The 15,605-nt window shown below is 41.6% G+C and overlaps 1 pseudogene; it reads left to right on the top strand.

The window, feature by feature from the left end:
- Nucleotides 1-3,979: 3,979 nt before the first annotated feature.
- On the top strand, nucleotides 3,980-5,618 carry LOC116645954 (annotated as a pseudogene).
- The last annotated feature ends 9,987 nt before the right edge of the window (nucleotides 5,619-15,605 follow it).

Raw genomic sequence — 15,605 nt, 5'->3', positions numbered from 1 at the left:
TGCACCATTTTACATTCCCACCAGTGGTGGATGGAACACTTTCCACTTTCTCCTCATTCTTGTCAGCCCTTGCTATTGTCTGTCCTTTTGATGATAGCCATCCTGGTGAGTGGTATCTCATTGTGGTTTTGACTTTTATTTTTCCAATGACTAATGATGTTGAGCATATTTTCATGTGTTCATTGGCTATTTGTAGATCTTCTTTGGCTAAATGCTTACTCAAACCTTTGCCTAACTTTTAATTGAGTCATTTGTTATTTTTATGTTGTAACCTCTTTTGGTAAATGTATCCTTTTTATTCCTATTTCTTTTTTGATGCTACTATAAATAGAACTGTTCTCTTAATTTCATTTTCAGATTGTTCATTGTTGGTGTATAGAAATACAAATGGTTTTGTATATTGATCTTGTATCTTGCAACCTTGCTGACTTTGCTTATTAGTTCTAATAATTTTGGTGTCAATTCCTTTTGATTTTCCACATATAGGACCATGTCATCTGTGACTAGCTTTACCTCTTCCCTTATAATCTGTATGTCGTTCATTTCTTTTTCTTGCCCAATTGCCCTAGGTATAACCTCCATTACAATATTGAGTAGAAGGTGTGAGAATCCTTGTAGAAAGACATCCTTATCTTGTTCCTGATCTTAGGAGAAAGCAGTCTTTCACCATTAAGTATGATGTTAGCTGTGGGTTTTTTGTAAATGTCCTTTCTTAGATTGAGTAAGATCTCTTCTATTCCTAGTTTCTTGAGTGTTTTTATCATGAAGGGGTGTTAGATTTTGTTAAAGGCTTTTCTGCATCCATTGATATGATCATGTGGTTTCTATTCTCTATTCTATCAATATGGTGTACTATATTGATTGATTTTTGTGTGTTAACCTAACTGCATTCTTGTGATAAATGCCACTTAGCCATGGTGTATAATCTTTTTTAGATGCTGCCGAATTCAGTTTGCTAATTTTTAAAAAGAATTTTGCATCTACATTCATAAGAGATACTGATCTGTAGCATGTTTAGTGACTTTCCTGGACTCATTCTATAAAATCTATATTAATTTGTTGTGTGTGGCCACTGAAGTCTCTGCATGGTTAGCATAATAGTCAGCTATCCACGGAGCAGGGATTTTCTTAAATGCTTGGAGCCAATTAGTCTCCCAGCATTTGCTGAGAGGCTCAGTACATGTTTTGGGGCATGCTTCAAATGCCCCAGCTCGCAGTTTTGTGCCTTTGTGCTAACCTTCACTTCCTGCTTGTGAAGAGCTTCAATATTGGCCAAAGGTAAGAGTTTAGGGTCTTCTGAGGTCTTTTTTGGGCTTGGGCACAGCCCACCACATTCATGTGGCCTTTTTTTTTTTTTTAAAGATTTTATTTATTTATTTGTCAGAATGAGAGAGCGCACAAGCAAGGGGGAGCAGCAGGCAGAGGGAGAAGCAGACTCCCCACTGAGCAGGGAGCCCAATGTGGGGCTCCATCCCAGGACCCCGGGATCATGACCTGAGCCAAAGGCAGACACTGAACTGACTGAGCCACCCAGGTGTCCCTCATGTGGCCCCCTTGATTCCTGATAATATGTCAGAGCTTTTCAAAGCACCCTACAGAAATCTTATTCCCCGGTTTTTTCTTTTAAAGTTTTTGGTCAGCCTCTTGTTAACCCCAGCTTGAAATACCATCTCAGGCAGCTGTGATTTTAAATAATTCTCAATGATTGCTTTTTCAATGCCCTGCAGGTAGAGTTGTTTGCACAGAGAAAGTTCTGAGTCAGGTCAAATAAAGATTAGCTCTATGAAAGGAGCTTTTTAGTGAATTGCCAGACAGGTCAAATAGTGACAATTCTCTGGGGTTGGGTTTTTTAGGGACTTTTCAAGGCTGTTCTATTCTCCTTACAGTGAATGCTAAGCTGTCAGGTTTCCCAGCTCCCATAATTGTGATTTCATGGGTTTTCAAGGCTACTGTGGAAAAGGAGAGAAGGGGTGGGATTACGGCAAGTTAAAATGCCACAGTATTTGTTGTTCTTACCAAGATTCAGCCACTTTTCTTGAATAAACATTCCTAATATTGTTGTAAGCCTTTAATTAATTTCCAGAGCCCTGAAAATATTGATTATGATCATTTTATCCAGTGTTCTTCTTGCTTTTGTGAGGAGTGGATTTTTGGAGGTCTTTATTACATCATTCTACAAGTTGAGGTTGAGCTGTCTCACCTATCTTTTTTTTTTTCTTTAATTTTTTTTTTAAAGATTTTATTTATTTATTTGACAGAGAGATAGAGAGAGAACACAAGTAGGCAGAGAAGCAGGCAGAGGGAGAGGGAGAAGCAGGCTCCCCGCAGAGCAGGGAGCCCGATGCAGGACTCGATCCCAGGACCCTGGGATCATGACCTGAGCCGAAGGCAGCCGCTTAACCGACTGAGCCACCCAGGCGCCCCTGCCTCACCTATCTTAAAAAAAAAAAAAGAAAGAAAGAAAGGGTCGCCTGGGTGGCTCAGTCGGTTAAGCATCTGCCTTCAGCTCAGGTCATGATCCCAGGGTCCTGGGGTGGAGCCCAGCATCGGGCTCCCTGCTTGGCGGGAGGCCTGCTTCTCCCTCTCCCACTCCCCCTGCTTTTGTTCCCTCTCTTGCTGTCTCTCTCTGTCAAATAAATAAAATCTTTTAAAAAAATAAAGGGTATTCTCAAGCATTTTTGTACCAACTAATGCTCTTGAAGCCTGGGACTGGACTGGGAGTAGAGAGAGATCATAAAGTGTGGCACTGTTCTCCAGGGTCCCATCCTCTATGGAGATGAAATCTCTTCTTGTGTCATGGTCAATCAATCAGTTACAAGTTTATGATAATCCTTTGCTCTACTGTAATACATATACCATATTTCCATGGATGTACTCAGGGCAATGGATGTCTACTTTACAGTCCACTGGCTCTCCCATCCAGCAAAGTATGTCAGAAAAAAAAAAGTAAGTAGGTGCCTTAGTTGGGTTTACCCCAGAACTAGACCCTAAGACAAGGATTAGAGTGGTAATTGTTAATTTGGGAGGGAATCCCAGAAAGTGCTGCTTGGGGATTGGGGATAGAAGACAGGGAAAGGAAAGAAGGCAACCAAAGGTCTTTTTGCAAGTTATCACTGTAGGAAACTGGAAAGCCATCCTACTGAGGAACTGTAAGAGCCAGTGTAGAAGATACACCTCAGAGTTATCTCAACCAAGGGGATAGAAAGCTGGGGTATTTAACTACTAACGCCTATCCCTCCTTGGTTGAGGGCTGCCCGGGGGACATTAATTTTTCAGCACTTTCATTTTGCGATGCACAGGGTCCTGAATGCTCTGGTAGCCAGCAAACCACTCTCAGGCAGAAAGTCACAGATACTCACAGCAGACAGCCTTTAGTGTGTAGAGATGAAGGCCAAGGGGCTTTGGGTAGGGCAATAACAGTGTCTGCTACAGTACTAATAACATTATTATTGGGATAACTTTGAATATTTGAATATAAGTAAATAAAATATTTTAGTATTTAACTCTCATTAGTAACAGGTAATTTATGATTATCTCACAGTAGATGATGAGGCTTACTGCTTTTTAAAAAAAATTTATTTATTTATTTGAGAGAGAGAGAGAGTGCACAAGCAGGGGGAGGGGCAAAGGGAGAGGAAGAGGGACAGGAGGAAGGACAAGCAGACTCCCCACTGAGCAGGAAGCCCCAGCACAGCTCAATCCCAGAACCCTGAGATCATGACCTGAGCCAAAGGCAGACACTTAACTGACTGAGTCACCTAAGCAACCAGAGGCTTACTGCTTTATAACAAACATTTTCAAAAAATGGGCCAGCGCATCTGGCCCAGCCACTGCTGGGGGTGTGAGAGACAGACTCTACGTGCTCCACGGCAATGTAGTCAGGTCCCCTCCCCCTGGAAGCTTCACAAAGAAGAAGCCACCACCGCCTGGTCTGGGGGGCACCATGGTGACCAGAGCGCATGACAGGGTGCTGTTGGACTTCCCAAGTATGAAGTGGAAGAGAAGCCACTGGAACCAAGATACAATGAAACAGAAGATGGAGAATCCAGGAATGCCTACAATTTCCCCCCCTGGACTTACTCGGGAACAAGAAAGAGCTTATATAGTGCAACTGCAGATAGAAGACCTGACTCATAAGCTGTACACAGGAGACCTGGGCATCCCCCCAACCCTGAGGACATCACCTGAGCCCATCTATAATAGCAAGGGGACGAGGCTTAACGCCCGTGAGTTCCACACTGGCAAAATGCCTGAAGAGGAGCGGCACAACCTCATCATAGAGATGGTTGCCCTCAACCCAGATTTTAAGCCTCCTGCAGATTATAAACCTCTAAAAGCTTGTGTGAGTGATAAAATAATAATGATTCCACAAGATACGTACCCAGAAATCAACTTCATGGGACTGCTGATTGGGCCCAGAGAGGACACCTCCAAGAACACATAAAAGGAGTGTAATACCAAGATTATGGTCTGGGGAAAAGGGTCTGTCAAAGAAGGGAAAGCTGGGCGCAAAGATGGCCAGATGTTGCCTGCAGAAGGTGAGCCATTTCATGCCCTAGTTACCGCCAACACCATGGAGAATGTGAAGAAAGCCATGGAACAGATAAGAAACATCCTGAAACAGGGTAGTGAGACCCCTGAGGACCAGAATGATCTATGGAAGATGCAGCTTCGGTAGTTGGCTTGCTTGAATGGGACCCTTCAGGAAGAGGAGAGCAGGATCATAAGACCCTGGCAGATCTCAGAGACCTGCAGCATTACCAATACCACAGTGAGTACCAAGTGTGGCCACACTGCTTCTGATTGCAAATTCCAAAGTCCTGCTGACCCCCAGTCAGCTCAGGATAAAGGATGGATGGATGAAGAATATTTGTCCCTCATGGCTGAACCAGGTGAAGTGCCTGTGGGCTCCACTTCTGGGCCCACCATCACACCCCTAACCAGTGCACCTGGGCCTGCTGCTCCCGCCAACAACCCACCTCCACCGTCTCTCATGTCCACTACCCAGAGCTGCCCACCCTGGATGATAAATTCTGGCACTTCAGAGAATTGGCCCTACCATGGCATGCACAGAGGTGGTCCTGGTGGTCCTGGAGGTGGCCCCCACAGTCTCCCACACCCATTACCCAACCTGACAGGTGGGCATGCTGGACATCCCATGCAGCATAACCCTAATGGACCCCCACTCCCTTGGATGCAGCCACCACCACCACAGATCAAACAGGGCACCTGGGCCACCCACCTGGGCACCATGGCTCTCCTCCAAAGGATCAATACCTGGGAAGTACGCCTGTGGGCTCTGGGGTCTATTGCCCACATCAAGGAAAAGTTATGATGCCACCACCACCTGTGGGCATGATGTCGCCACTGCCTCCCAGTGGGCAGCCCCCCCCCCCCACGGTCCTTTTCTCCCATGGCAGCAGCAGCAGTAGCAGCCTCCGCCACACCCTCTCTGCTCAACAGCAGTATGTCTTTCAGTACCCCCTTGCCAGGGCGGCAAAGATCCCTCCCCGCAGCAACAATGGCCTGAACCATCAGAGTGAGCCTATTGGTGACCTTTCCAGGCAGAGCCTCAGCAGCGCCCCTGGTGGACAGACTGGCTCGGCAAAGCAGCCTGAGATTGTGGACAGAATTGGAACACAGGGGCTCCATATCACGAAATTTGTATTAATTTTTTTCTTTTGTTGTTTCCTTATCTCTTCCTTCCTTCAGAGTGTCCAAGGGGACGCTTTTCCCAGATCTTCTGCTGCAGTTAGATTCCTTTCCTTTTTGTCCATTCCTTATTCTTTTCTTCCCAAGGAGAGGAGGGAGCAAATGGTTTTAGGCATAGCTTTGGCCATTAATGTCAGGCCAGTTATGGGGGTGGGTCTTTTGGTTCTAAGATTTTCAAGGTTGCCATGATTTTTTTTTTTTTTTTTTTGTAGTGTGAGATTTTTGTCTCTGCCACCTTTATGGAATAGTGGGTTAATTTCTGGGTCTGGGGTTGACATCCATCTTGGCGCTTCTGCCAGTGGTAGGTGGGGCCACTCAAGCCCCCTTTTGCTTGTCTGCCACACTGGAGAGTCCTTTCCATGCTTCCTGAGCACCTAAGCTGCCTCAGATTCCATTTATTCCCTTCCTTTCTGAAAGGTTTCCTTTTAAATTTTATTTTAATCCCAAGCATCTGAATGTTTTGCAGTGTCTAGGGGTTTGAGCCCCTTGTTTTTCATTCTACTTCCTTTTTTCTCCTCTTCCCTCCTCATGGAGTGATTATGTTGACAATAATGTATAATGTGCATTCTCTTCACTGGTTTATCTGCAGAAATTTCTCTGGGATTTTTTTTTTTTTTTTTGGCTTATGATTCAGCACCGTGTTAAAGGGGAATGTTCCATTGAATACAAGAGCAATGTGTTAAAAAATTATAACAATTATAGCAAGGATGTCGTTGGTCAGCAGGCTTGTACTCTCATAATGAGTTTACAACACTCATTATGACAATTGAATGATAATTGTATTCAATTGTGTCTTTCCACTAACCGGTTCAATATCTTTACAGACCTTCTCTAGAGATTTTACAGGCCTTCTGGATGGAAACACTCATTGACATCTCTCTTGCTGCTCACACATAGCATGGCCAGTCAGATCATTTCCTGAGATCTTCCCTTGGTCATTGCCTTTATCTCAGCTCCAGCATCCCACTGTAGGTAGCTGTTTTCAGCTCCTGAAGCTGGTGTGTAGGTCTAAGAATGCCTTCACAGTGCAGGACCAGCAAATTCCCAGAATTCCAGGAACAGGCAGAGGAACTGCAGGTCTTCTTCACATAAGTGAAAGTCTCCCCAGGGCTCAAGTATCTCAGCTTCTTGATGTGTAACCATGTCTGATGCTGAGATAAGCCCACTAAACCTCTTTGCCTCTTCCAAGCCTTTTACCAGGGAACTTGAACCACCAAGCATTGCCAATCCCCAGTCTAGGCTCAGGGTTTGTGGGACTGAGATATTTGCTGGACTCAAAATGGGAATGCATCTATAGCTCACTTGGGATCTCTGTAGACTTTCTTCACAAGGTGAAAATTTACCCACCTACTTTTAGTAACCTGCTATGGCTTCTTCCATATGCTTCCCTTTTCCAATAGGGTCTTGCATAAAATATATCATTACTTCTTTACTGTTTCTGCTGATGCTCTTGTTAGATCTTTCTCCATTCCTTCAAGCTTCACATAAACTTTTACTCCAAATTTCCCCCAGTTACTTCTGATAACAATTACAGTTATATTTCAAGAGCTTAAAGGATGTGAAAATTTTCAGACTATTTCACTTTTTATTCACATATCCTCTCCCGTTCCTCCATCCTTATCATCTTTATTAGTTTCTGGTGGGAATCTAGCAATATGGGCCAATGGAAGGGGGTTTAGGAGAAACCAATTTGGCCTTGGTGGTTGGCTCTAAAGGACAGCAAGGTGGCCTGCTGCTGGTTCAGAAGTCAATCTCTGTGGCATCTAATCTAGCTGGTGGGGCACAGCCCTGAGATATTTCATGTGCAATTCTTGTGAGTAGAATCTCCATGGTTGTAGATAACCAATCCATCCATGATCCTAAGAATGGTAACACTTAGGCAAGATATGAGGGTCTTCGCCAAGAGAACTAATTCCAGGAAATGATGGGTAAGAGCATGGATTTGGACATCAATAGATCCAGGTTTGAATCCTAGGTCCAACCTGTAGTAGTCCTGGTACTTCAGGGACTTGCTAAACCTCAGTTTCTACATCTATAAGATGGTAATAACAATGGGGCACCTGGCTCACTCAGTCAGTAGAGCATGTGACTCTTGATCTCAGGGTCATGAGTTCAGGCCCCGTGCTGGGTGTAGAGCTTACTTAATTAACAGATGGAATAACAATAGTATTTACTATTATTATGGGCTTTTTGGACAAGTTACATGGGATCTAGCGCATATTATATGCTCAAAAATGTCAAATGTATGGTGGATAAGACTCCCATCTCAGCTGAGGAATAGGAAGACCGGTCAGGAACACAGCGGTGGAAGCCATGGCATTTGAACTGTCACCACGCCAAAGACATTGGTGTGGGAGAAACATGGGCATCTGAGTTCCACCAGGCAATGGATCTAGGCATTGAATTCACCCACTACAGTGGGCAAGGTGGCTCAGCAAGTTGATAGATCTGGGGCTGTCTCTGGAAGAAAAACATGACTAATTGCTCCTGCTGGAAGGACAAGGGCTACACAGAAAGACTCTTCATTCTTGCTTCATTTTGAATGACTATCTAGCAAATTTTCACACACTTTCCCTGAACAGGGAAACTGTGTCCCACATGATCTTGAGTTCATCTAATCATAGAATTACAGCATTTTAGACTCGAAGGGACCCAGAGCTACATGCTCTCTGCATCAACCTGGATACTTACTGCCTTGAAGGTAATCTGTTTTATTTATGGGCAGCTTATCTAAGTTTTCATTCAATTCAGCAAATCTATTTTATGTGTGTAATATGAGGGTAATGGTAATACTGACTTCATAAAACGGAGTGAGGATTAAAAGAAAAATCCCATGACACAGAGTAAGTCTTCAACAATATTATTTAAATGCACTACCTGTCATAAAGTGCTCATGAGTGCTTTCTCAAATGTTGAGAAATGTACCCCCTTCTAACATTCCCCGTCTCCCCTATGTTGCCATATAAAATAAGTGATCTATCAGACATTTGGGAATGATTCTCATGTTCTCTTTCTCACATGGAACAGTCCCAGTTTTCTCCTTTGTTTCCAGTGTGATCTGGCAAGGAACAGTCCTTCCTTGAAGGGAGATACCCATCTTGTTTCAGGTGTGGTTCATCCACTACAGATGACCATAATGCTGGCACATCTCATATCTTGAACAGAAATGCATTGGTGTCCTCTAAGATTGCATTGAACTTGCACTCAAAATGCCTTCATCTTTTTAAAAAAATTATTTTTTAGAGCAATTTTAGAATCACAGCAAAGCTGAGCAGAAGGTAGAGATTTCCTACATAACCTATGCCCCCATACATGCAGAGCCTCCCACACTATCAACGTCCCCCATCAGAATGGTGCATTTGTTATAATGGATGAACCCACAATGATACATCATCATCATCCAGAGCCCGTGGTTTACATTAGGGTTTGCTCTTGAACAAATAGATTTGAACAAATGTATAATGACATGATCCACCAGTATAGTATAGTATAGTATTCCAGGGTAGTTTCACTGCCCTGAAAATCCTCTGTGCTCTGCCTGTTCACCTTTTCCTCCCCCCAACCCCTGGCAACCACTGATCTTTTTACTGTCTCCATAGTTTTGCTTTTCCCAGAATGTCATAGTGTTGGAATCATACAATATGCAGCCTCTTCAGATTGGCTTCTTTCACTTAGTATATGCATTTAAGTTTCCTCGTGTCTTTTCGTGGCTTGGTAGCTCATTTATTTTTAGTGTTGAATAATATTCCACCGCCTGGATGTACCACAGTTTATTTATCTACTTACCTACTGAAGGACATCTTTGTTGCTTCCAGGTTTTGGCAATTATGAGTAAAGGTGCTATAAATATCCATGTGCAGGTTTTTGTGTGTTTTTAACTCCTTTGGGTAAATACCCAAGAGCATGATTGCTAGATCATATAGTAAAAGTATGTTTAGCCTTGTAGGAAACCACCAAGCTGTCTTCCAAAGTGGTTGTACCACTTACATTCTCACCAGCGATGAATGAGAATTCTTGTTGCTCCCCATCCTTGCCAGCATTGGGCATTGTCAGTGTTCTAGAGTTTGGCCATTCTAACAGCAGTGTAGTGATATCTCATTGTTGTTTTAATTTTTATTTCCCTGATGACATATGATGTAAAACATCTTTTCATATGCTTAATTGCCATCTGCATATCTTCTTTGTTGAGCTGTCTGTTAAGATCTTTAGCCCAGTTTTTAATTGGGTTGTTTGTGTTCTTACTGTTGAATTTTAAGAGTTCTTTGCGTATTTTGGATAGCAGTCCTTTATCTGATATGTCTTTTACACATATCCTTTCCTGGTCTGTGGCTTGTCTTTTCATCCTCTTGACAGTGTTTTACTCAGAGCAGAAATGTTATTTTTAATGAAGCCCAGCTTATTAATTATTTCTTTTATGGATCATTCCTTTGGTGTTGCATCCAAAGAGTTATTGCCAAACTCAACATCATCTAGATTTTTTCCTATGTTATCTTCCAGGAGTTTATTTTGCTATTCTACCATATTGCATTTTACATTTAGGTTTATGATCCATTTTGTGTTAATTTTTGTGAAGCGTATAAGGTCTGAGCCTAGATTCATTTTTTTTTCATGTGAATATGCAGTTGTTTTGGTACCTTTTGTTGAAAAGACTATCTTTGCTCCATTGACTGGGCCTTTGCTCTTTTGTCAAAGATCAGTTGATTATATTTATGTAGGTCTATTTCTGGGCTCTCTATTTTGTTCCTTTGATCTATTTATCTATTCTTTTGCTAACAACACACTATCTTGAGTAGTGTAGCTTTGTAGTAAGTCTTGAACTTGAGTAGTGTCTGTCTTCCAACTTTGTTTTCGCCTTGAGTATTGTGTTAGCTCTCCTGGGTCTTTTGCCTCTTCATATAAACTTTAGAATTAGTTTTTTTTTTTTTAAAGATTTTATTTATTTATTTGAAAGAGAGAGAGAGGGAGAGAGAGCACAGAGGGAGAGGGAGGAGCAGACTCCCCGCTGAGCAGGGAGCCCGATGTGGGGCTCGATCCCAGGAGCCTGAGATGATGACCTGAGCCGAAGGCAGACGCTTAACCGACTGAGCCACCCAGGCGCCCCTAGAATTAGTTTGTTGACATCCACAAAATAACTTTATGAGATTTTGATTGTGATTGTATTGAATCAATAGATCAAATTGGGAAGAACTGGCATCTTGACAATATTGAATCTTCCTACCCATGAATATTGAATATTTCTCCATTTACTTAGAATATTACTGCATTTACTTCTTTTTTGATTTCATTTATCAGAGTTTTGTAGTTTTCCTCATATGTATCTTGTACATATTTTGTTAGATCTATAACTAAGTACTCCATTTTTTGGAGTATGAATGGAAATGATACTGTGTTTTTAATTTCAAATTCCACTTGTTAATTGCTGGTATACAGGAAAGATACTGACTTTTGTGTATTAACCCTGTATCTTACCACTCTAGTGTAACTGGTTATTAGTTACAGAAGTTTTTTTGTTGATTCTTTCAGATTTTCTACATAGATGATCATGTTACCTCTGAACAAAGACAGTTTTCTTTCTTTCTTCCCAATCTGTAAACCTTTTGTTTCCTTTTGTCTTATTGCATTAGCTAGGATTTCCAGTATGATGTTGAGACTCCCATGGTCTTCTAAAATATAAACTGCTACCTACTCTAGGCTAACCCATTCTTTGAATTAAATGTGGGACTTTGCATTCTGGTTAACTCTCATCCTGTCAGTGAGGTCCATCATTAAGCTTTGCCAGGTATTTCTTGACTCTTGATGCCCTCAACTTTTATGTTAACTATTCCTACCATCTTTGAGTCATTTGTAAATGCTTAAAGCATATATTTTGTGTCTTCATCCAAATCATTTAAAACATTTTTGAAAGGATCAGAAAGATCAAGTGCAGCATCCTGAAGTATGCTAGTAGAGAGTGATTATCAGATACAGTTTTGCAATGGACCTATCAAATTGATTTGCTATCCTTCCAGCATTTTCCATTGAGATCCATACAGAGAATGGGAGAGTACTTCTGAAACATCTTGCAGAAATCCAGCTATGCTAGTTCTATGTCATTCTGCCCTGATGCCTCTGGACTGAGTTCATACCCATTTCTGTGTTCTCTTATGGGATGAGTCTTAATACTCTTGCATCCACAACACTGTATTATAATTTTCCATTTGTTTGTTATCTTCTATTGTTGTATTACGAATTTCTTTTTTTTTTTAAGATTTTATTTATTTATTTGACAGAGAGAGAGACAGAGAGAGAGGGAACACAAACAGGGGGAGTGGGAGAGGGAGAAGCAGGCTTCCTGCCGAGCAGGGAGCCTGATGCGGGGCTCGATCCCAGGACCCTGGGACCATGACCTGAGCTGAAGGCAGACGCTTAACAACTGAGCCACCCAGGTGCCCCTGTATTATGAATTTCTTGAGGCCAGGGATTACATTTTATTTACATCTATATATCTGGTACTTGGCAACTATAACCCACGAGGTGTACCAGGAATTCTATACATGTATATTAGGGGTTCTAAACACCCTTTATTTTTATTTTTAAAGATTTTATTTATTTGTTTGACAGAGAAAGAGACAGCGAGAGCAGAAACACAAGCAGGGGGAGTGGGAGAGGGAGAAGCAGGCTTCCCGCCGAGCAGGGAGCCCGATGCGGGGCTCAATCCCAGGACCCTGGGATCATGACCCCAGCCAAAAGCAGACGCTCAACGACTGAGCCACCCGGGCTCCGTTAAACACCCTTTAAATGTGTTGAATTCCACTTACATATTAGTCTACTTGTGCATTCCTTTAAAAAAGAAATGAAATTAACTTGACAAGACTTGTTATTAATGAATGGATATTGAGTCATGCAAAAATATTTTCCTTACTGATAAACTGTTTTTAAAAATAGAACTATAAAAGCATAATATTCTCTCATATGCTTGTACCATAATTAATTTAACTAATCTGTATTGTTCAACATTTAGGTTGCTTTAAATTTATCATGGTTTTAAATATAACTGTGATGAACATCCTTTATATAAATCCTTGACTGAATCTCTATTTCTTTAGAATGTACTGCTAAAGGATGATTTGTTGTGCTAATGAGAATTAATGCTTTAGGGATAGAAGATTGTACCAATTTACAATCTCATCAGCAGAGAATGAGAATGTTCATTAAAATGTACCTTTCCTGGGGCGCCTGGGTGGTTCAGTCGTTAAGCGTCTACCTTCGGCTCAGGTCATGATCCCAGGGTCCTGGGATGGAGCCCCGCATTGGGCTCCCTGCTCCGCGGGAAGCCTGCTTCTCCCTCTCCCACTCCCCCTGCTTGTGTTCCCTCTCTCGCTGTGTCTCTCTCTGTCAGATAAATAAAATCTTTAAAAAATAAATAAATAAATAAAATGTACCTTTACCAACTGGCTTATTTTTAATCACTAAGTGTGACATTTTGCTGATTTAAAAATAAACTATTTTATTTTATTATTTTAATCAGTGCTTTATGTTTCTACTGAGGTTGCAAATGAGCCAAGTATATTCTCTATGGATTGTCTGTTTATGTCTTTTGACCATTTTCTAATTGAAGTTTTGGTGTTTTTCAATTTTATACATATTTACCGATATAAATTAACGTGCGTTGGGAAATCAGGAATATTTAGAATGCGATTAAGATGACATTTCATACTGTGGAATATAATAGACTGTACAATAAATGGTGTTGTGAAAGATGGTTCTTTCTTTAGAAAAAAAGTTAGATATCTACCTTATACCATGCACATAAATAATTCCCCAGCTAGAATAAAGAGCTAACCATAAAAACAAGACTATAAAATTAGACAAGAGAATATTTTTCACATTTAAAATGGAGAGGGATTTTTTTAAGACACAAGATTAATTCTCTGAGTTCACTAAAGTGAAAGACCATATATCTACATGAAACTACAGACCTTCTGTGTGGCAAAGACACGTAAGCAAGCATAAAAAATTAGTGAGAAACTGAAAGAAAATATTTGCAACGTTGGAAGGCAGGCAAATTATTAAGATCCAGCTTATATAAAGCCTTCCCAATTCATAAGAAAAAAATAGGCAACCCAGTAGAAATCGAAGTGGCTAACCCATATAAAAAGATGGTCAACCGTATAACAGCCTAGATTAAGGGACCCCAGCTCTACTGTCCCCTTATTGCCTCCATAAAAAAGTTCAAATTTCATATTTCCTTCCTTGATTGGACTCCTCTCTTCCTTCTGGCCTCATCTTGGCCCCTCTGTCCCCACTCCTAAACTTCACACTTCAGTCATGAGGACCTCTTCAGGACTCCCAGCACCAACTTTGCTGTTTTCTGATATACCTGCCCTGGCCCTGTCTGACATGCCACACTGTTTGCCTGCTCATACTTCAAGATAATGATCTCATCTACAGGAGCTTCCCAGCCCCTCCACCGATACTCTTTGTGAAAGCTCTTGGCCGACTCTTCATCATCTCTATACCTCCAATGCCTAGTACTATATATCTGGTGCAGAGAATGTATAGTCAATGTTTACTAAGTTAAATCTAGCAATATCCCCTCTTCTTGAGTCAATGAAATGTACAGAATTTATCCTGTTAGCTAGATAGAATTAAGTTTAGATTAAAACCCATTTTCTGGGGCACCTGGATGGCTCAGTCGGTTAAGCATCTGCCTTCAGCTCGGGTCATGATCCCAGAGTCCTGGGATTGAGCCTTGCATGGGGCTCCCTGCCCAGTGGGGAGCCTGCTTCTCCCTCTGCCTCTGCCCCTGCTTGTGCTCTGTCTCTCAAATAAATGAATAAAATCTTAAAAAAAACCCCACCATTTTCTCTTGAATCCTAGACTTTTTAACTTTCTGATTAGCCTTATTTAACTTAAATTACTTTATTTTAAAGATTAAATGTTCAGTATAAAACCTCGTATTTATTTTAAAAAGGCATAGAAAGTAAAAATTTTAAAGCATAATTAACTGACCTCTCATTCAAGTATCTGGGAGGAGAACCAGAAGAGTACCTGTCTTCTAAGAAAGGACAGTTTTAGAACACAGGCAGTAGACAGCTACATCAACTGCACCCAAATTCAATACACGTGAGGACAAAAATGGTGCATTTATTTTGGCAGTAAGAAAGTACCATGACTTTTTTCAGGGTAGTTTCAGTGGAATGATGGAGGACAATGCAGTAGGATAGAGATAATGAGGGGGAAATAAGTGGAAACAGTAAAAGGGGGACTATTCTTTAGAGCTACATACCTTGTTTTGTGATTCTCAAACCACTGGAACCAAGTTCTGGGCCTGCTGTTCTGGGTTTTGCAAAGCTCACTTGTAGGAATTTAAGTGAAGACAGAGGCATTTCTGTCTTGTTCATACGAATTGAACACTACCTACCTAGCACAGTACCTGGCACCTAGTATGTGCTCAAAAACTATTTGTTGAGTACTGAAATCTTACCGTAGGCAGAGAGGAGGGAAAAGAAACTGAGGCTCCAGAGGTTAGTAGCTCAAGGTTACTGTATTGACATAATTCGGGGGAGATTCTGGGTCAAAATGATTCCCCAGTGGCCACATCTGGGCTTTCCTTAACACATTTCTTGTGTCAGATCCTATCTATCATCCTGGCCATGGAGAGGGGAAGGAGGGTGAATGATCCATGGATGGGTGCTTGATCCAATTTTCTTCCCCTGATCTTCTTACCTCACCCAAGCTAGAGAAGATCCTCTTTCCTTTCCAAGGCTAGGGTCATTCATATTTGAGTCCAGAACTGCCAGAGGCCATGTTCCCTGGTGCAGAAATCAAGTCTACTGAGGGGCGCCTGAGTGGCTGAGTTGGTTGAGCGTCTGACTCTTGATTTTGGCTCAGGTCATGATCTCAGGGTCTAG

The sequence above is a fragment of the Phoca vitulina genome, unplaced genomic scaffold (assembly GCF_004348235.1).
Source record: "Phoca vitulina isolate PV1807 unplaced genomic scaffold, GSC_HSeal_1.0 scaffold35, whole genome shotgun sequence".
Taxonomy (NCBI): domain Eukaryota; kingdom Metazoa; phylum Chordata; class Mammalia; order Carnivora; family Phocidae; genus Phoca; species Phoca vitulina.
This window is presented reverse-complemented; position numbering and strand designations above follow the sequence as displayed.